At 41.3% G+C, this 22,505-nt stretch overlaps 2 long non-coding RNA genes across 2 annotated transcripts in view; one reads left to right on the top strand and one right to left on the bottom strand.

The window, feature by feature from the left end:
* Positions 1-22,505, top strand: part of LOC307220191 — a 203,519-nt gene that overhangs the window by 144,436 nt on the left and 36,578 nt on the right. The window lies entirely within an intron of this gene.
* On the bottom strand, positions 18,501-20,967 carry LOC307220685. The gene is made up of 3 exons (XR_013841044.1): positions 20,538-20,967; positions 19,292-19,963; positions 18,501-18,725 (listed from the first exon to the last, which is right to left on the bottom strand). It is a non-coding gene; the product is annotated as an uncharacterized lncRNA (long non-coding RNA).

Below are 22,505 nucleotides of genomic sequence, written 5' to 3'. Positions count from 1 at the left end.
CAAATCAATACAAATCTGAGGTTCTGCCCCCCAACAACAACAAAAATCCTGGCTACTCCTATGACACAGAGCAAAGGTAAGTGTGGCTAAGCCATGAATGTGTGCCTTAGTCATAAGTTACTGTGGTAACACAGTTGCCAATCAATAATATTCATTTCACCAAGCCACGAATGTTCCAAGTGGAGAGGCCACGCAGGGGTGGAGGATGGTGTGGTAACTTTGCAACACACTGTGGGAGCGTCGTGCTGGTGCAATTTCTCAGAGCTTCCTTTCAAAGGATATAGTCACTGCAATTTTTTCTTTTAATTCTTCAAGTCTTTGCACTCTTCATTCATACAACATATTTTGTCTTGAATGGAGTGTGGCAAGTAAATTTAATTTACTGTTTCTATAAGATGAATAGAATTGATTAATTTTGTTAAATTAATGTAGGTTGGCTATAAGAGTTTGACATTAGGTCAGTAACACTACTTCAACATTAATTAATTTCCTCTCCACAGTTGAATTATGCTAATGATTAAACAGAGGTAGGTAGGTGATTGGTTGTAGGAAAAAGAAGAAACAAGCATGGATCTGAAAGTGTTCTCAGGGCCAAGTCTTAATACCAAAACATTGTCATTCTGGTTCAAGATCTACATGAACTTCAAAGAGGATTTCATCAATAAAGGGAAGATGACAGCTCGGCGTTTGAATCCCTTTGTAAGGTTGGAAGCTTTAGTTCAGTGTTTCCCAAACTTCGGTCTCCAGCTGTTTTTGGACTACAATTCCCATCATCCCTGACCTTGCTAGCTAGGAATGATGGAAGCTGTAGTTCAAAAACTGCTGGAGACCCAAGTTTGAGAAACACTGCTCTATTTGAACATCCAAGTGCAATTTGCTGCTCCCCTTTCCTTAAATTTAAAAGGCCCAAGTTAGTCATGTCGGCTTTGAAAGTGGTTTTGAATCTGGCACCACTGTATCAACTCCTTATAAACTTATGAGATGCAAATAGCATGCAGAGGCTATTTGTGTCCAAAGTATGCTTTAGCCCAAAAATGTTATCGGATGGTACTGTTGCCTTCCACATCAATCTCCAAGCAGTGTCAGCTTCCTGGGGTTATAGGCACTTACTCAGGGTTCATGTTTCCATCAAAATGAGACACAACAGATTGTGGTGTCTTTATGCTATATGGTTTATTTACACATATATACAACATGAGCCTACGATGGAGGGGTTCACAGCATTAACACCTCAAGAGAGCCGTGCTTCCCTCATAACCACAGCCTTGGATTTCAGCAGAAATCAAGCATGGCTCTCACTCACTGTCTTCTGCCTACTTCTAGCCCAGCTCACACAACTCAACTATACCTATTGTCCTTCTCCCTACCAGCCATGCCCACCCATTGCCCTCTGGCACAAAGCTACTTCCTTTTGTTATACTAATGACCCTGCTTAGGCACCTTAACTCACCAAGAATCTGGCTTGGCTACTTCAACCACTGAATCTCCCAAATTCTAATATATTGGGCTAGGTAAAAAGGTAAAGGACCCCTGGATAGATAAGTCCAGTCAAAGGTGATTATGGGGTTGCAGCACTCATCTCGCTTTCAGGCCAAGGGAGATGCAATGTCCACAGACAGCATGCGGTCATGTGGCCAGCAGGACTAAACTGCTTCTGGTGCAACGGGATACCGTGACAGAAACCAGAGTGTACAGAAACACTGTTTACCTCCCCACCGCAGCGGTATCTATTTATCTACTTGCACTGGAGTGCTTTTGAACTGCTATGTTGGCAGGAGCTGGGACAGAGCAACGGGAGCTCACTCCATTGCAGGGATTCAAACTGCTGACCTTCTGCAAACCCAAGAGGCTCAGTGGTTTAGACCACAGCGCGTCCCCAACTGCTTAAGATGCCAAATAAACTTCAAGCAAAACAGAGAAGACAAGAGAGCCGGGGGGAAAAGAGGAATCCAGTTACAAGGACTGGAAATCATGAAATGGCTTAGAAAGAGCAGGTGAAGAAGAAAGGAAATGATATCAAATAAGGTCAACAGAAAAAGTCTAGGCAACATTCAATAACGTAAGAGAATAATGCAATAAAATAATGATTAACAGAATGAGGAGAAACAGAAAGAAAAAGAGCAAGAGCCCAACAGAAGAAAAGTGTTACAATTGGAAGTTTGATCAATATGTAAATGAAAACCACCAAGTAATAAATCAGTTGAAGAAGATGCCAAGAAAGTTGAATGACAAACCTCAAAATCAGAAAAGCAAACAAGGGGGCAGGATGTATATAAGTAACAGTCAAATAAATATTTGCAGGAAACAGCAATTGCCCAGCATAGAACTAAAGAAGAAGAAGAGGCACAAGAAGGAGACATTGGGCTCATCCACACTTCCCCTTGTCCTGTACCTAGAAAGCAGGGCTCCAAGTGGTTCTCAGTTTGGTCTTACCCCACTCCTTTCTCAGGGAAAACCTGCTCTTTAGGGCTAAACCGGATCAAGTGTCAATCCGGCAGTAAAGAGAGATTTCCCCTGGGGGTGGGGAAAGCAGTGGAAGAAGAGAAAGTGTGGGTGACCCAAGAAGAAGAAGAAGAAGAAGAAGAAGAAGAAGAAGAAGGCATTGTGATAGCAGAATAAAACTTCCTCGGCTCTTCCACTCCGCCAGGCAAAAGAAAAGAGTGAGAAAAGCATACTGTAAGCAACCAAAACAGCAAGAGAACAGGTGTAATCATATTAGGAGCAGAAACAGAACTCTCAGTTGTTGCAAGGCAAATAAAATGAAATACATCTTGAACAACAGAGACGTTATTCCATAATAAAACTAATAACTGTCTGAAATGTGCACAACTCAGTTTAATTGCAATATAAATGTGCCTCACATTTTCAGATTGGAAGTAAGCTGGTTTGAGGGGAAATGCATTAAACAATAGCATTCCTTGAGAAACTATAGGAGATATATGGATTGCTGTACTCCAGAGAGCTTGTACCTGTTGTATGGTACAGTTGCTGCCACTGGGGTTATAAAGCAGCCCATTGGATCTCTGCCATAAGACATCAGCAAAGTCTGCTCAACTTCTGAGAAGTGCCCTGCACCTCTTTCATTTGAGCAGAGCAAGATGCAGGCAAGTTCTGCAGAATGCCAGCTCTTTCTTTTTAAAAAAAATAAATAATATTTATTACTTTTAAAGCTTACAAAAAAGAAAAGGAAGAAAGAAGACAAAAGAACAAAAAAAGAACAAAAAAAGAGAAAAAAAACAATACAATACATAAACAATACAAAACACAACCTTAACACATTAAACTAAACCAAACAAAACAAAAACAATTTAAAAACATACATCATACCTTTTCCATATTCTATCTTTCATTCCCTTGTATCATTGACCTCCTCTCACCTCCCTCTTTGTATTCCACTTCCATAAATTGTTTCAGCAATTCCTTTCCATCTTTCTCTATTTTCTATCATATAAATGTCTTAACATATTTTTAATCTTATTTCCATTAAAATTAGTATACTTATTTAAGCTTAACTCCTTATAGCATTTCAGCTAAAGCCATAAAATTTCCTTCCAACATTTTTCTATCACTCATTAATTTTACAATATTTCTATATATAGACTTTAAATTTCCAATCTTCTTCCACCATCTCCTCTCCCCAGTCTCGGACTCTACCAGCCACTTCCGTCAACTCCATACAGTCCATCAACCTGGAGATCTTATGTCCGAGGCTCTTAACTCTTTTCCACGTCCCTTCTGCCAGTCTTCTTCATATTCTTTGATGCTGAAGAGCAGATCTCGGGGAAACTCCAATCCAACGATACTTTTATTCCTTTTCGACAGGTCAGCCAGTTTTCCATAATTAAAACTAGGATCCATAAAGTATTTCCGGGCATGTTTCAAAATTCCTCCAAATCCAAAGGCCCCCAGAACTCCAATCTCCTCCTGACCCAAGTCCATATTCCAAAAGTCAGTTAACCCCTGCATAGAGGGATCTTTCCAACTTTCCTTTTCTAGTCCAGGCCAGGCTCCGATCTTCAAAATCTGACTTTTTCTAGTCTCAATCATAAAGGGCCTCAACTTGTAATCCTCAATTTGCCTCTGCAAGGCTAAGGCTCCCCCTTGTATTACTTTAGGTTCGACAACAGCAACTTTCTCCTTCTCCTTTTCAGCAATTTGTCCTGTTGAAATAGATTCCTGTGCCAAATCCTGAATAATTTCTGTATTGGTGCTCACTTTTGGTTCCAAAATGTCAATTTTAGTAGTCATAGCATCCATCTTTTTATGAAGCTGTTCCAACAAGTGGCTTATCTTAGAAAATGCAGTCCATAAGGCTTCTCCTGTCAACATTCTTGAATATCCAAGGTCAATCTCTAGTTCTCACAGTTCTTATCAAGCAGCTGGAGATTTCCCAGCTCCACTCTTGTAACAGTTTCAAAAGCTCCCTCTAGAGGGGAACAGTCTCCACTTGTATCAATCTCCAACACAGATCAAAAAGTAAAAATAGTTTCAATTTTCAGATACTTTTCCTCCCTTTTAAACGCAGAAGCGGACAATGGAAACAATATATTTCTCTTATTTAACTGACTGTCAACATCCGTTCTCTTCGCTGTCAATGAACTCTCCCGAAACGTCAATCACTGGGAGCCCGTTCCCAGGTTCAGAGCAGTGGTAATTTAATTTTAATCACTCTCTCCTGCAGGATACACAGTCCAAAATTTCCCCCCTCTTCTCCTGCTGTTTAATCCTTTACATAAGGCTTTCCGAGACCTTAACTTGTAAGCTCTTTGCTTCAGTCTATTTACAAAAGGTAAAGGTTCACAAGCTTCTTCCGCCTGTGATTTCAATGGGTCTCCGCCTTCGCCGTGGCGGTTCAGACCCAACTCTACACGGAGCAAGTTCCTCCCGATTGGAGGAGCTCCGCCATTGCCGGGGGCGCCAACCCGGAAGTCCGCCAGCTCTTTCAACCCAAGGTTGCATGCTGAATGAACTATATGAAATTACACAATCCTTTTCAGACACAGGCTGAGTGCCATACAGCTGTGTGATGCACATGCAAATTCTTCATATAAACGGCTAATAAACAAAACTCACTGCTGTTCCATTCAACTTTAGCCACCTTCGCAAGTCACCCAATTCCAGACTGAACAGCCAATCTTGGTGTCCATTGTGAAAACACCCTAAAAAGCTATTTACTCTATAAGAGTATAAATGATGAAAGAAAATGCAGAGGAGTATCTTTTGAAATTAGATGCAAAGTAGCAGACATGGAAAGCGCTTGGCTGCCATTTGGTCTCACCTGGAGAAGAAATGAAACCAGTCTCAGCATGCAAAGTATTCAGCCAGCAGCAAAAGGAGCAGTTGCCTTCAACTTACTTTTGAAAAAATTGTACTGACTCTGCAAACTGCAGCTAATTCAAATGATATTAGAAAATAGATGAAAGGGAAGTAAAGGCAGGTGAGTAGGGAAATGTTACCCAAGGGCAAGCACTGAAATAAGAAAGCCTTTTGGCCAGCCGTTTCACCACTTTTGGTATTGGTGCATGCCATCCCAATCTCTGAGCAGTGTGAAATACCCAGGGTTCCAGGCACCCACCCAGGATTTCCTTTGGGAATGAGGCACACATAAAGACTGTGGTGTCTTTATGATATATGGCTTATTTACACATCTATACAACTTTCTTTCTCTCTCACTTGGGAATATGTATGTATAGATAGATACCAATGAAAGCATCAAACAGAACGTAGTTAAACACTAGAACCATATTTTTATTGAAGTGACTAACAAAGCAGAAATTTTGAATTCTTATAGCAAATGTCTCCTATTTGTAAAAGTTGTCCTTAAGCCAGAGTTGGGTATGTTTAGCCTGGGCAAAAGGAGACTGTGAGGAGATATCTCTATGGCTATCACATGGAAGATGGACCAAGCTTGCTTTCTTTTGCTCCAAAGGGCAGGACACTTGAACCAAGGAGCAGATTGCAGGTAAATATCAGGGAGAACAGTAAGAGCTGTTCAACAGTGGAAAGGACTCCCTTGGGAGGTGGTGGACTCTCCTTCATTGGAGAAGTTGGATGGCCATCTGTCATGTATGATCTAGTTGAGATGCCTGAATTCTATCAGCCTATGATAGAGGGCTTCACAGCATTAACACCCTTCAAAGGGTCTCGTTTCTCCCATAGCCATAGCTTTGGATCCAAACAGAGATCCAGCATGGCTCTCTCCCCTGCTTGCTGCTTTGATTTTTGTTCACATCACTGTCAACTCTGCTTTCAGCACTGGCTTTATCTGTTGAGGGAGGGGGCCCCACCCATTTGCCACCCCACACTGAGCCCCTTAATCCCACATCATCTCACCAGGAAGCTAGATTGGCCACCTTCCGGAACTAGAAAGCTTGAGTCACTTTTAACACTTGCTGGATCCAGAGATTAGAGGAGTCTGGCGCGCGTACACCCCGCCCACTTCAAACCCACAACACTATATTATGATACTGGGCAATATCCAATGCTATGCCTTTTGATACAACAGAACTTTCCCTTCATCTCCTCCCTGCTGTGCCCACCTCTGCATCAGACTGAAGGTGGGGGACTGTAGGGGGGGGGGAGGAAATGAAAATGTCACTGAGCAAACGAAAAGCCATTCTGCAAATGGGGTGCACTGCTGGTTTGTCATCCTTTATAGACAACCCCCAGAAAAAGAAGGTGCACAAGTATTGGACTAATTCAGGAAGAATCAGTCCTCCTAAATTATATGACAGTAGCTTGGCTGTTACCAACACAAAGAACCTGCCTGTATCTATTTAGAAGCTTTAAAGTAGTCTGTCCTTGAAGAACAGAACACATGATAGTAATACTACAAGATTATAGACTGAGTATATATGCTTTTCAAAGCAGTAATTGGGATCTAGATAAATTTTAGCACCAGGAACAAATTATTATCTCGCAAGAACAAGAACAACAACTATCAAATACAGTGATCAGAAGAATTAGTCCAGAATACAGTATGGCACGTGGTTCAGAGAAGGATTAATCTTGGTTTTTTTATCACATACAGTATACTAGTTCTGGGTTTGTTATGTGGCTCTGCCATTCTGTCCTCATTTTCATGTGCATAAGCTAGTTTGAACAATAAACATTGACTTTTCTTTTGTGGCTGTTGAGAAGTTATGGGGAAAATCTAGATGCTTGGAATGTCGCTTGTGAACCGTCTTAAGAACCTTTCATTGAGTAATGCTTGTACACACCTTCGCTAACCACAAAAACAGTGATGCCTTGCTCTTCCCTATCATTATCTCGAGCCAATGATGATCCAGGCATGTGTCATTGTCAGGGACCCTTATCAGAGACAATGTAAACAGGGTGGTTTGTCAGAAGGCCCATGTCTAGTGCCTTATTTTTAATCAAAGGTTAGAAGAAAATGGGTTACTCAGAATTCTGAAAAAGTGTGGTCATGATGCCCATGAGTCGTTTACCTATGGGGAACTTTAAAACAAAAGCAGTCTGATAGTATTGTTTTAAGTTTAGTTTGGTAAGGACTCTCTCAATTCCTGGGTGCCTGATCCTCCTTATAATTCCTAGAATTAGTACCGTAAATGTTAGAATTTAACCAATACTTAAGAGAAGGTGCCAGATGTTGGATTTAACAGCCTCAGGCTACACTAGTTTTTTCTGATTGGGAGATCACCTGGCAGAAGAGCCATTATGTAGAACAAAAGAAAGATAATGGGCAATTAACAAAGTGGTTACTCTCTTCCAGACAAAGAGGAATGGATCCCCACTTCAGCTGTGTGTTGAGTGGGCAGAGACCAAAAAAAAGGCTTTAGGATTTCAGTTTGGATTATGTAGGCTGTGCGGAAGGCTCTATTCTTGCACTCAAGCCTGCTGCACCTATGGGAGAAGCAAGGGACCCTCTTGGAATGTGCAAGTTCTGACCTTTCTCCATCCAGACTCATGTTGTATATATGTGTACAAGTTTTAAAACAGTGCAACACCTGTGGCAGACACCTATTCATTCAGCTGCAAAGGTTGGCAGAATGAAAATGCCTTCAGTTGTTTCTGGAAAGTACCTGTCATATTATTGTGAAACAATTCCCAGACCCCAACCTCTAGCCAATTCTGGATAACACAGACCCAGATAAACAACAGGGAGGATAAAAATGTATGTGGAACCTTCAGCCAAATCTCCCTGAGAGATTTGTATGCAGAGCAAATTTTGCACATGCAGTACATCTTGAGGAGGTTAAGAGGATTGTATGTCTTCAAACTAAAGGTGAAGCTTACCTTTTCATTGTTGCAGGAAGCACATAAATTTTATTTTTTATTATTGCAATATAAATATTTCCAAAGAAAAGATAATTAAAATGATTGCTCATAACAAGAGTAAGCAAAGAAGCTATAATGCTTCATCCATGAGCAGAAATTTTCATGGTAGCCTATCATAAGGCTATACTACCTGTACGTACTCATAATCTCAAATGATGAACACATGAAGAACACGATTTCACCAATTTCACTAATACTTTTCAAGATAAAGAAAGGATATCTATTTCTATTTACCATAATGTTGTTGTTGTTTAGTTGTTTAGTCGTGTCCGACTCCTCGTGACCCCATGGACCAGAGTCCGCCAGGCCCTCCTGTCTTCCACTGCCTCCCGCAGTTTGGTCAAACTCATATTTACCACAATGCTTCTTCATAAATATCAGTACATTGTGAACTCATAACTCTGCTTTGGTTCTAAACCATATCTCCAAATCCAAATCTTTATTATGGTCCTAAGGACAGCATAAGATAAAAGCACCTCCATACATAAATAAAACATGCTTGATAGTCAATAGGGCAGCTGCAGAAGTAGAGGGTGCGCATACTCATACTCTTAGTTACAGTAAACAAGCATAAGAAGTTAAATAAGAGTGGGGCCAGTATGCACTCTTGTTTGACACCTTTCTCAGTTCCTTTCTCAGCATTGGAGAGATGGCCCCAGGGGGTTACATCACACTTTTAGCGAGGTCCCTTCATGTAACATGCATATTAAATATAACAAGCACCTGTCAAGTGGGGAGGCCTCCAATTTTTTCCATAGTTTGGATATGGAGTCAAAGGCTGCTTTAAAGTCAATAAAGACAGCATAAAGGGAGACTGTGCTGCGAGAGGAGTATTTCTCGATTCAGTGTTGGAGTACTAAACACTGGTCAGTGGTGGAGCGGCCTTCCCTAAATCCGGATTTTCCTCTGCAAGGATGTTTTCTTGTTCCAGCCAGTCCTGAAATTTCCATTGCAGGCGCCTTGCATACAATTTACTGATTATGCTGAGGAGGCTGATTGGCCTATAATTAGCAGGATCATCTTTCTTCCCTTTTTTATATATTGGGATAATAATTGAAAGTCCAAAATCTTTGGGGGGGTCCATAGGTATCGATGCAGGTGACACCCCAAATTTACAGAAGCTGCCCCGGCTCCTGAAAGCAACCCAGGATGCCCCAATTTTCCTGCACCAGGACACACCGCAACCTCCCAGAAACCCCTCTAGGCCATGCAGTGTTTCACGACGCTTCACCACCTGGAGAGACCTCCTGGAGGCCACTCAAGGCAGCGTAGTGTCAGGAGATGAAGCTTCCTGCGGAGGCCACTTTTGGACGCTGAAGACAACAAAGGGGGGGGGGCAAGCAGGCGGATGAGGAAGGGGTCAGAGGCAGGGAGGGGGCAAGTGACAGGGAGTGGGAGGTGGCCCGAATTTTTCTCAGAAAATGTTGGGATGGTATAGGATAGGTCCCCCAAAATCCAAATTGTTTTTGATGGCCTCAGCAGGAATTAAGTCTTCTCCCAGGGCTTTCCCCTGATTTGGTTGAGCTATAAGATTGCCAGTCTTTGTTCTTGTCACAGGATCCCACTTTGGAAGACTTTCTATGTTTTGGATATTTTGGCCACTTCCACTGTGGGGGGACCCCAAGGGCCCAGCCCCCCCAAAAAATGTGCTTTGTGTGAGAAACCTATAAATAGCCACTTTTGAATAAGACATCTGGGTTCTTTTAAAATCCTTGGTTCATAAAAGACACAAAGTCCAGTTGCTGCTTGTCTGCTGGAAATACCAAAGATAAGACATTTGGGGAGTGAACTTCTGAAGAAGTAAATTTACGGGAGTCTGGCCATTGGGAGTCCGGCCGTCCTAGCTTACCAAGGACGACTCGCCCTTATGTAGGCTTGTTATCTATGTAAACATAAATCTCAGACTACAATTCTCCCTTTTAGTATGTAGGCTTGTATTTATGAAGACTTCAGAACTTTAGTAAGAAGCGAGGGGCCCTTGAAGAGATGCCATGTCAGGGTGCACACTGGACTTCACAGAGAGTTGTATCCAATAAGTATTTTGCCAACTACCCATAGAATCATAGAATCATAGAGTTGGAAGAGACCACAAGGGCCATCGAGTCCAACCCCCTGCCAAGCAGGAGATGCCTCTGCAGATGTCTGGAGCTTTTTGATTGGGTTTTAAATGAATCCTTTGTCTGTAAACCCTATAAAAGTCCAGGTGGACAACACCCCCCACATTCAGCCTTTGTGGAGCAATCCTGCTAAAACACCAATTTACTGCAGTAAATAAATTTTGGACTTCTTCTTCAACCCACTAGTTCACTAGTAGTTAATGGTACAAGTGAGACAGCAGATTTGCCCTGCTACCCCACCATCAGTGTCTCTATAGGGCTCCTGAAAATACACCTCCCAAATCCTTGGGGAGATATGGCAGTCTGCCATGAGTGGTCTTTTGGTTTGGGAGAGCACTATGGGGTTCCATAACAGAGCAAAGTTATTGGATTTAGCAGCCTGGATAACCCTTGTCCAGTTATTTTTTATAGATTCCTTTTTTTTCATGCTACCAGTGGTTTATAAACCATGTCTTTTATTATAATCTGGCACACACTATTTTTTAATGACCTTATGTTTCTTTAAAAAAAAAATGCTGCAGGAAAATGCACCTGAGGGAGAACTGTTCAAGGTCAGCCCATTCCCTGTTGCTCTAGTTTTCTAATTGCAAGGACATTTAAAAGCGGGGTGGGTGGGGCTTCCAAGCAGTCAGGAGTGATATGCAGATGTGTGCCGCACCCCATTGACTGGACTTAACCATCCAGAGGTCCTTTATCTTTTCTGTTTTCTTTTTAGACCATTCTACAACGTCAGATGGAGAAGGAACTGGCAAACCACTCCAGTATTTTGCCAAGAAAACTCCATGGACATAAAAAGGAGAAGCTTTGAGAAGAAAGTGAGAGTTTCCAAGGCATGCTCTGGTTCATGGGGTCACAGAGAGTCGAACACGACTAAGACGACTAAACAAACAACAACACAACGTCATAACTCCATTTCATTCCCATCTCTGTTTGTTGGATTTGAAGGCCAGGCCAGAGAGTGAGAAACAAAAGGTCTGTCCTTACAAGTGTCTCTTGTATTTTGTCACCTTTTCGTTTGTCCCTTCTTGTCTCACTGTTAGTCTTCATTTGCTACCTGTAGCTTATAAAAGTCACTTTTCCTTTTGCTAAATAAAAAGGGAAACTAAATATGCCCTGTTACACCCAGGTGCTAGAAAGATGCCAATAGCTTTGATGTGATGAGTGCCTAATGCTTAATCTGTGTCTGTGTGAAAGTTGACACAATTAGAGCAGTATGTGTCATCAATGGCATCACACTTGATTGCCCAAATTGGCCGCTTACGCATCCTGGGATAATAGCTGTTGGTGCACTGTTTCTTTTGTAATACTACTAGATTGGAAGGTTTCTTTAGCTTTTCCGTTTCCCTGCTAGCTTTGTTTGTTGCAAAATAAATGAGATTGTTCGGTAACAGGAGACGTGAAATGTAATCCTCACTTTTCAAGCAATGGTGAGGTGGCCGGAAGCATTGTATAATCAATAGCTATTATGCAATCTAATCAACATCCTTAAAGCTCTTCCCAAGCCTCTCTCTTTTGCAATTTTAAAGATATATTTTAGCTTCCTTTTAAGCACAGAAGATATAACGGTATATATTTGTTATAAAAGAGCAGAATCAGTGGTGGGTTTATGGTCTGCAGAGCCCTGAGCACAGCCCTGCTTGGGAGCCATTTTTGTTCACTTTTACTATTTTATTATTCACTAGCCGCTACACTTTAATTGGGGACTAGGAGGAATGTCGTATCTTAAAGACCAACCAATTTAATATGACAAACTTTTGCAGACTATATATATATATATATATATATATATATATATATATACTGAGCCTGCGAGATTTCACAGTTCCCAGAGAAACACAAAAACCACAAACATTTCCCTAGCCTTGCTAAGCAAAAATGGAAATATTATGGAAATGGAAATCCAAACTTTCACATTTTGGGGCTGACCTCAGGTGTTCCAACCCTGGATCTTCTGCAGAGGCAGGAACCTGACTGTGTGGATTGACTTTGGACCTTGCTTGTTGTATTGGACCTGCACTGGTTTTTGACCATTTGCACTGTCTGACTTCTCTCTTGTGTTGCCCTTGGTACTGTGTGCACTATCAGAACTTACCTGGTTCAGGACATTGTAAGATGTGAAAGCTCTGCAAGCCCTTCATCCAGGTGCAGGCTGTATATATGTGTAAGTAAAACCATATATCATAAAGACACAACAGTCTCCGCTGTGCCTCATTGCCCCCAAAGGGAACACAGACCCTGGTCAGTGCACCTGGAACCCCTGGAATCTTGCACTGTTCCTGGAGTTTGGGATGGCACGTAAAAATGCCACACTTTCTTTACAAAGAAGCCCAATGTGTTTTGACCTATTTAAAATTTAAGCCTTCATCAGGGACTGTATTGCAGGGGGAGGCTAAATACATCACACAAGTTCCAAAAACAAGCATTTAAGCTTTCAACCATTAAATCATAGAATCATAGAGTTGGAAGAGACCATGAGGGCCATCGAGTCCAACCCCCTGCCAAGCAGGAAACACCATCAGAGCACTCCTGACATATGGTTGTCAAGCCTCTGCTTAAAGACCTCCAAAGAAGGAGACTCCACCACACTCCTTGGCAGCAAATTCCACTGTCGAACAGCTCTTACTGTCAGGAAGTTCTTCCTAATGTTTAGGTGGAATCTTCTTTCTTGTAGTTTGGAACCATTGCTCCGTGTCCGCTTCTCTGGAGCAGCAGAAAACAACCTTTCTCCCTCCTCTATGTGACATCCTTTTATATATTTGAACATGGCTATCATATCACCCCTTAACCTCCTCTTCTCCAGGCTAAACATGCCCAGCTCCCTTAGCCGTTTTAAGCTTCAAAGCTTAAAAACATTGACATAATTTTGTATCATTATATACTTAAGTGAAAATGCAAAGCTGAAACAAGCTGCAGCAATCTTCTTTTTACTAATGACTGAAATCATTAACTAAAAATGCCCAACTTAATAAACTATACAGGGACAAGGGCAGGTGTTAATTACTGATATAACCATAAGAACTTCCATTACAGTGCATGACTCTAAGGAAAGGAACACGGGATCTTCTCTAAACCACCTGGGCTATAAAAGAGGAGGCAACTCCAGTTCCTTATTAGCCAACCAGGGATGGGATACTGAGACTGAAAACTTTGAACCCTAGCAAAAATAGATAATTAGGAAGGACATTTGCACTTTCCTGTACAGGTAGACCACACCTTACACTGATTTCACTTATGGGTGTGATTGGAGAGGAGGTGGAGTGTAGAGAGAGATCAGAAGAAGCAGGAGAGACTTGTAGAGGACATTGGAGAGTCCTCTGAAGAGGTTGGAATGATTTAATGGGTTTCTTCCCATTTTATAGAGAGCATTCTGGCATTACAAAATTTTGCTTAATTGTGTCCTCCATCATGGAGGGCACGTATTGCGGTGAGATCACCTAAACTGCCTCCCTGTTGTGGGGTGGGACCGTTTGGATAGCCCCCCCCCCCTTGGTTGTCCCTTGGTTGCCGGGGCAGAAATTTGGCCTGCTGGGTCGTCTATTGGCTACCGAGGGGCTATTTAAGCTGCTGCACGTTGCTGGGAGCTTTCTTTTTCCTGCTCCGCGCATTGGATCACCCACCCTCCCACCCTTTATTTAGAGCTGTTCTTTGGCCTTGTTATGCCTGTCTAGGGGTCGTCTGTTTTGGAGCAGGGGCCCGGTAGGAATTTTGCCATTTGGCTGATTGGCTGGTGCCATTTGGTTTTTGCCTACCGTGTAGCAAATCGTCACAACTTTGTAAAGTTGGTGGTTAGGCATTGGTTCAATGTTTTGTGGAGGGGAAGTGGTTGGCTGCACCATTAATTTCTAAACAAAATAAAAAAATTCCTTCCAGTAGCACCTTAAAGACCAACTAAGTTAGTTCTTGGTATGAGCTTTCGTGTGCATGCACACTTCTTCAGATACTCTGAAACAGAAGTCACCAGACCCTTCTATATAGTGAGAAGGTGGGGAGGGGTATTACTCAGAAGGGTGATTGGCAGATAGCTGTGATGAGCCTGTTGACGACTCTTAACGACTGCAATAGGTCTTACAGGAAAAAGCAAGGGGTGAGAAGGTGAGACCTCATCACAGCTATCTGCCAATCACCCAATCCCACCACCCTTCTGAGTAATACCCCTCCCCACCTTCTCACTATATAGAAGGGTCTGGTGACTTCTGTTTCAGTGTATCTGAAGAAGTGTGCATGTACACAAAAGCTCATACCAAGAACTAACTTAGTTGGTCTTTAAGGTGCTACTGGAAGGAATTTTTTTATTTTGTTTTGACTATGGCAGACCAACACGGCTACCTATCTGTAACCATTAATTTCTGTGAGTCATACACATTTAATTATATTTAAGCAACGACTGTTCGTCGCATTAATTCAAAGTGAGAGATGAGCTGCCATGCCCCAAATGACTGAATCCCAAAAGAAGAACTTCTCAGCAACTAGTTAGCATTTGAATTCAGTGAATTTGATTCTTGTGCCCACTGTCTTTTCTACCTTCAATGTGACCTTCATGTAGATTGTATATTCTTCCCTAATTGCTGCAAGCTTGTTTGCACCTTGACCAAATTTCAGAACATTTGACAAATGACTATAGGATATTGTGCTCTTGCATATGTAAATACTAATGAGATCTCAGTTTAAATAAACAAAATCCAGACTGACAAGAGTTGCAGTGCAGGCGGTCATGATGGTGGGAGCCATTCCTAATCAATAATACGTCACATTGTATTAACTTTTGATCCAAAATCCGCATCGCCAAAGCAATGGGGCTAGACTGTGACAAAACAATGGTGTAAACTATTTATAAAAAATAATCACAGAAACAACAAATGGGGAACACAATTGGTAATTCCTATTCCAAATTCTACCCTAAGTTGCTGAACAGAGAAAACAAAACAAAATCCAATCTAGGATTATTATGGCACATTATGAAATGGATTCTAGACTGCTCTGATTTCATGATGTGGAAAATGAATGAGCACATGAGAAAGATGCTGGAGCAGCACAACGTCAAAAAAAAATCACTCTCAAAAAATGAAGGTGTAAGTTTGTGAATAAATGTAAATAAGTATTCAGAGGAAAAAAAGCAGTTTACATTTGAGGTCAAAGATCAGACTTCAATTCTAAAACTTATATTAAATCTTGACACCCAAATCATTTCCACCTGTAGTAAATTTGGAGATATTTTTAACAGGCATATTGTCAATTCTGTAAGCTGCTGTATTTTTACCAAGATAAGGGGTGGTGTTTTTTTCAAAAAACATCTCTACAAAAAACCCCCACAAAAATTCCTGCTGGATTCTATTTAAAAATTAATTGGGACTTGAAATTCAACAAGATTAAACAATATTTGTATTCTCTTCCATACATATTTGTATGGTTTAATTTGATCCCAACATAATAAAAGACCCCGTTTTCCTTTTCTCCAACCACTATTTTATTTGTACAGTTGCCTATAAGTGCGGGTTTTCTGTTGTCTCAGAGTATTTTGAAGGGTGTGATGTTTATCATTATTGACGTATGCCTGGCACTTGAAAGCCATTCATCTGTTGTAGATAAGCTTGATTTCTTCCAGTGTTTTGCAATCTGTATCCAAGGTGTCACAATCAAATGTATAATCATGTAATAGTTGTTTTTTTTTATAGGTTGCTGCAACAGTCCTAATAATGAGACAAGAAGATTTATGGGTTCATTTTTACCTGCTGTTTCATTTAATAACTTTAATAATGTTTCCAAAAAGTCGTTGTAGATTTACATGAAGACATTTTTTGAGGTTAGAATTCTGTTATTTATACCTCCAGAACTAAGAATTGCCTAGAACTGGCTGTGAATCCTTTTTATAGTTACTATGGTGTACAATGCTATGTGTGCACCACCTGGATGCAGTTTTCATTCGATTTTACATCCAGCTATTGCTTTGAAGATAATAGGTATGCAAACCTTTGCCCACTTTTAACAAGTTGTATAGAATTCTCCCACTTTCTTTTGAGTCTATCATCAGAAATGTTTAACAATATAGTGATTGTATATAATTTATATATAGTTTTGATAGTAAATGCCTTGTGTACCAATATTGGTGGTCTTAACTATACCGGAGATATTTGTAATACTGTGATATTGATATTAGGCAAGCACCCTTGCTAAACTGTTTTAGATGCCTGCTGAAGCAAATCTACCCAGAGATATTTCCCCAATAGCCTTATTTGTGTTTAAAGTTTCTGATGATTTTTATATGTGTGTTTTATTCATACTTTTATGACAATTTTGTGGTTGTAAATCAGAAATCTTTGTGGTTGTAAATCAGAAATCTTTATAAATAAATAGCATAAATAAATATCCATTGTGTCCATCTGCTAGTGGAACAGACTTCTGCTTACACAATGGGATTTCCATGGACTGCCTATTCCAGAACCAAAACTACTGCTTGTTAGTATGGACAATACAAGGCTCAACAGACCAAAGGTATAAGGTATATACCTTATAAGGTATATAAGGTAACTTCCTATGTTCCTATGATATAGTTGGGTATCATCCATTACCATCTTTTCTTTCAACCAATATTTGCTATCATACATTGAATAAAAGAAACTTGAGATTCATTAGGCACATAAGATGCACCTCAGTGGGAGCTGTCAGCAAATCAGCTTTGGGTCTACAACAGTATGCAGAGTTCTCTCCTGCTCTGGACATTCCCCTCTTAAAGACAGCCAAGAATTACTGAAATGGAAATGTTTATGGAGCAGGAGTTAGGCTCTGATAACCAGTGGATATGGGATGCTGAGTTGCAATGCCACGTGAGTGAAATGACCAGGTATCCAGAAATTAAAGATAATGAGAGGGGGGTTACTGCAGCGAGGTGTTTAGCCAAAATAGAAATACCTAAATTTAGAAGAGATTTTTACTCTTGCCAGATTCAATGTCCTTCCATCTGCTTTACTGCTGGTGAAATTTGAAGGCAAGCCATATTCAGAGCAAATATGCTTATGTGGTTTGAAGGAAGTCGAAACTGCTACGCATGCCCTGTCACACTGTCACATGCGGGTGGCGCAGTGGTCTAAACCATTCTTGGGTTTTCTGATCAGAAGGTTGGTGGTTCGAATCCCTGCGATGGGGTGAGCTCCCATTGCTCTGTCCCAGCTCCTGCCAACCTAGCAGTTCGAAAGCACTCCAGTACAAGTAAATAGGTCCTCTGCAGCGGGAAGGTAAACAGCATTTCTGTGCGCTCTGGTTTCCATCATGGTGTTCCGTTGCACCAGAAGCGGTTTAGTTCTGCTGGCCACATGACCTGGAAAGCTGTCTGTGGACAAACGCCGGCTCCCTCGGCCTGAAAGCAAGATGAGCACCACAACCCCAGAGTCACCTTGGACTGGACTTAACCGTCCAGGGGTCCATTACCTTTACACTGTTATTATTACAAGGCTATACATTATATATTTATCACTCCAATCATGCAGCAAACCCCAAGAAGAACTTATGATTACTACTTAAAATACTTAATAGAGGACAGGGAGATTACCTTAAAAGTGGCTAAATTCTGTGCTGCTGCTATAAAATTAAGGAGACAAGCTTTGAATGAATCTAATGGCCAATGTCTTAAAATGTTTTAAATTAGTGATTAAGGTTTTAATTTATATATATTTATATGTGAATTATTTATCGTGTATCAGCTCATAGAGTTTAATTTTAATCTATTTATAGCTGTATTCTCACTGTTGTTGTATATGTTTGCACTCTGGTCAGCAACTGAAATAAATCAATTCATTAATTGATGGGGCAGGAGGGAGTGGGGAGTTGTTATGCCCCATTTCCCACCTTGACCACCTCAAACTGACAACGCATAGGGAGTGGCCACAGGGTCACAGATTCCCCATCCCTGCAGTAAATCATACAGACGTCATGTCGTGCCTGCAAGTCATTTCAAACATTGGATCAGAGGTTTATTTCTATCTCTTTTAGACATAGTATGAGGAAAAACTAGGTAATTGTGAGATTAGTCAAGGCAGCGAACAGAACTGTTCTATGCAACAGGTTTATTAACATTTCAAAGCCCTGGACACGCAAAGGGAATTAGTTATAATACAGTAAGTTGTAGCTCTTTCTGCTCAGGGTTTTAATCTTCTTAAGTTACATGTTTATGGAATTTACACAGTCAGATATCAAATGCTAATGAACTTGCCACTTACCAAAGCTCCTTTGTCCTGCCTCCTTTTTCCTCTTCTTAAAGTTGCCTGATCTCAAACATCAGCCTGATACTAGGAGAACTGCAGAACCTGAGCATGAGACCTAGGTGTATTGGCATATTACAAGAAGAGGGAAATGATCAAAACTTTAGAAATTTGCTAAATCCCTGTTCCAGAAAAAATATCTGCCTTTACAGGGCTTTTTTAAAAGGCAATAAGACAGGTGCCTTATTTGCCAAGCATGTAAAGCTGAACACACGGAAGATAAATGTAGGTAAGTTGCAAGTTACCGGGACGCAGGTGGCGCTGTGGGTTAAAGCCTCAGCGCCTAGGACTTGCCGATCAAAAGGTCGGCGGTTCGAATCCCTGCGGCGGGGTGCGCTCCCGCTGCTCGGTCCCAGCGCCTGCCAACCTAGCAGTTCGAAAGCACCTCCGGGTGCAAGTAGATAAATAGGGACCGCTTACCAGCGGGAAGGTAAACGGCGTTTCCGTGTGCGGCTCTGGCTCGCCAGAGCAGCGATGTCACGCTGGCCACGTGACCCGGAAGTGTCTCAGGACAGCGCTGGCCCCTGGCCTCTTAAGTGAGATGGGCGCACAACCCCAGAGTCTGTCAAGACTGGCCCGTACGGGCAGGGGTACCTTTACCTTTACCTTTAAGTTGCAAGTTACCTGTACTATGCATCTCAGAGATGTATCATCCAATATGTATCATCTATATGGGACTTAATTGCAGACTTCTATGGATGTGATTTTCAAACACGTGATATATTTTCAAAAGGTCCAAAGGTGAAAAACCATATTTAATTAATTCCCCTGGTATCTTTTCTTGTGATTCTCAGGCAACTTCTTATAGAACAGTTTGGGAAACAAACTAGAAAGGGTGGGGTGAGCATCCACCTGTTGGCTAAGAGTCTGTAGGTGGAAACAGATGACAGCTAAGCATATGGTGGCTGCATAAAAGTCTTTCGAAATTACAGCTATTTATAAAAAGCAGTCCTCAGTTTCCCCATCTTAGCTCAGCTCAGCTTGTTGTCTGGGCAGTGCAGGGCCTCCAGACACACTGCCCAGGCTTGTGGCCCAAGGAGGTTACTTCAGTTCTGCTAATGCAGCAGAAACAATGTGGGAGGCAGCAGTTGCAAGTTACCGGTCTCTGCAGTCACAATGGGTGCTGTGATTCTCCAACACTTGGACTTCATCCCTGGAGGCACACTCCATTGTCTCTCAAGACAGATGGGTGCCAGGTGTCAACAATAATGGGTGACAGCTTTTAGGATCTCCTTGCACTTGCTGCTATGCTGTGAGCATGGAGGCCTGGCTGATCACCTTGAGATGGTCACTCACCTGTTCCATCAACAAGAAAAAAAAGAATTACAACCATCCCTCTTCCTCTCCAACGAAAGGATTCAGAGCTCATTTACATGCATGAGTGTCATACAGGTGACTAAGAACAATGACCAAGAGCCTTAGGTTCTGGTTCCCCAGTTGTCTTTTTCTATAGGAAGCCTTTTAACCAATCTTAGGAGCTACTTCCTTGCCTTCCTACACTTTCTCTTCCCTCAGTCCAGATTTTCTAATACTGTACCAGGGATACTGAAAAAGGAGTGAGTGCGAGGAAATCCATATGGAGGGAGGGATAAGTGTGAGAAGGCAGTGATTTAGAGTACATGGTATGAACAATGGAGAATTGATGCAGATATGCTGTATCCAGAGTCTCTAGAATTATTTTCTCTTTCCCCTCCTCCCTTCCTTGTGTCTAGAGCACATGCATTTAAATGCAGGCACATCACACAAAGCACCATGCAGCATACAGTCTGCCACTTCACATACAAAGGCATTTTTTCTAATTGTCAAAAAGTCATTGCAAGCCAATTATGTTTTTCTGGTATGTCTTTAGCAAAAGGAACTGCTGTATTACCCTCTTGGCTTCTAAGTCAGAAGAGGACAGGCTACTGCAGAGGCAATGGCCACCAAAGAGTAGAAAAGCCTTCCGCAATGTGTCCTAATAGGAGGTTTCACAGGGATTCTCCTTATGAAGAGGGAGGTGTTGCAAGATTGCCAGTGCATTTTCATTTGTGAAACATTGCTGGGCTGGCAGGCATCCCAGCTGCTTTGATGTTGCTTGGATTTGTAGGTGAAACCTGAAAATGAAAATCAGTTTAGCTTTCAAATGCACTGGCACACTCTTGTGTTGAAGCTCTATTATTACAGTTTTAAAAATGAAACTACCTGCTTCTTTTTAAGAAATGAATGTGACAAGCAGCCCTAGACACTCACCACTTGGAAGCATTTCACGTTGATTTAAGACCTCCCTCTAAGGGATTGACCGTCAGCTTTTCCATTTGCTTGATTTAAAAAAAAAAAAAATACAAAATGAGCTTTAAAAAAGTGAAGAGTCTCCAGTGGAGGGCAATGTTTCATTTCCTTGGACACAAATAAAGGAATCCTGTATCCTGCACCTTCACTGTGAACAGCAGCTCAGACTGAATTTTCCTGTTTTAAAATATGAATAAAAAGAAAAAAGGAAATAAGACATTTTAGGCTGCCATCCTTTTTTATAAATCACTTTGAGGTTTTTCCTCAGTCAGCAGTTATATAAAGTCTAACTCTAACCCATAACCCCCAACCCATAACCCTCCAAACCTTAACTCTAACCTTTACCACTAACCTTAACCCTAACCACTAACCCTAGCCCATAACCTATAACCCGGACCCTTAATCCTAAACCACAACCCCTAACCCCCATCCCCTAACCCCAACCCAAACTGCTAACCCTAAATCCCAACCCCTAAACCTAACAAATTTTCTAAACCAGATTAACCAGTGAACCAGAGTCAACTTCATTGGATCCATGCCATCAAACATGGCTTGGACAGAGGTCTTGCTACACATCCTCAAAAAGAGCAAATTGTTGGCCTAGATAAACACAGCTCACACAACTCTGTATGCAATTATATAGAACTTCCCAATGACCAAATATAAAAATAAGACATTTATATTCCTCCAAGTGTATGTTTCTTTAAATATAGCTGTGTCCCAGCTGTGTGAAATCCTAAGCAAGATTGCTGGATGCAAATCTCTGTTTCAAATGTTTTCCTCTGGTCAGTCTGCAATGGGATGATATGACAGCAAAACACATGCTAAAATAGAGAAGTCAGCTCCATAACAGTGAAAAGGCACTCTACTCATTTTGTAAGGAAATTTGCTTAGGATTCCACTCAGCCGGGGCACTGCCACTGCGGTTTGAGTGATGGAGAGCAAAACTACAACACTCCCAGAGATGTGGACAGTTTTTCCCAGTCTGTGGATTATCCTTTAACAATAAGGAGATTCTTTATTGAACAAATGAATATTTGGATGGAACTTTGGCTTTGAGACATCTTGTTATGCACTTAAATGATTTTGGTATTGCATGCATAATGTAAAAGCTGTATTTAAAGAAATGGGAAACTTGGAATATAAATGTCTTTTTTTTTTTTTTGGTCTTTGGGAAGTTTAATATAATTGCATACAGTTGTGTGAGCTGTTTCTCTTTATTTCTCTGTATTTCTTTGTGTTGTGTTTGGCCTAGAGGAAGAAGCAAATTCCTCAACTGATGTTAATCATTTGCCAGAATCAGTCCATGTATTCCATCAACTATGTGTTCACCTACTCTTTAAAGCAGGAATGGGAACACCTTTGTACTTCTGTCAAGGGTCACATTCCATCAGTGGTACTCTTTTGGAGGCTGTGTCCTGGCAGTGGGTATTCCAGTGGAAATGGAAATTGTTAATGTTGTCTTACTCATCCTAGGTCCAGAATGGAAACCACTCCAGCATCCTGCGGTCTTCTTGTCAATCTGCAAACAATATATATGACTTCCCCATTGTTTTTCCTTAGTATTAAA

Source organism: Podarcis cretensis (genome assembly GCF_951804945.1).
Source record: "Podarcis cretensis genome assembly, chromosome: 1".
Lineage (NCBI taxonomy): Eukaryota > Metazoa > Chordata > Lepidosauria > Squamata > Lacertidae > Podarcis > Podarcis cretensis.
Note: the sequence above shows the minus strand (reverse complement) of the source record. Positions and strands in the feature narration are given on the sequence as shown.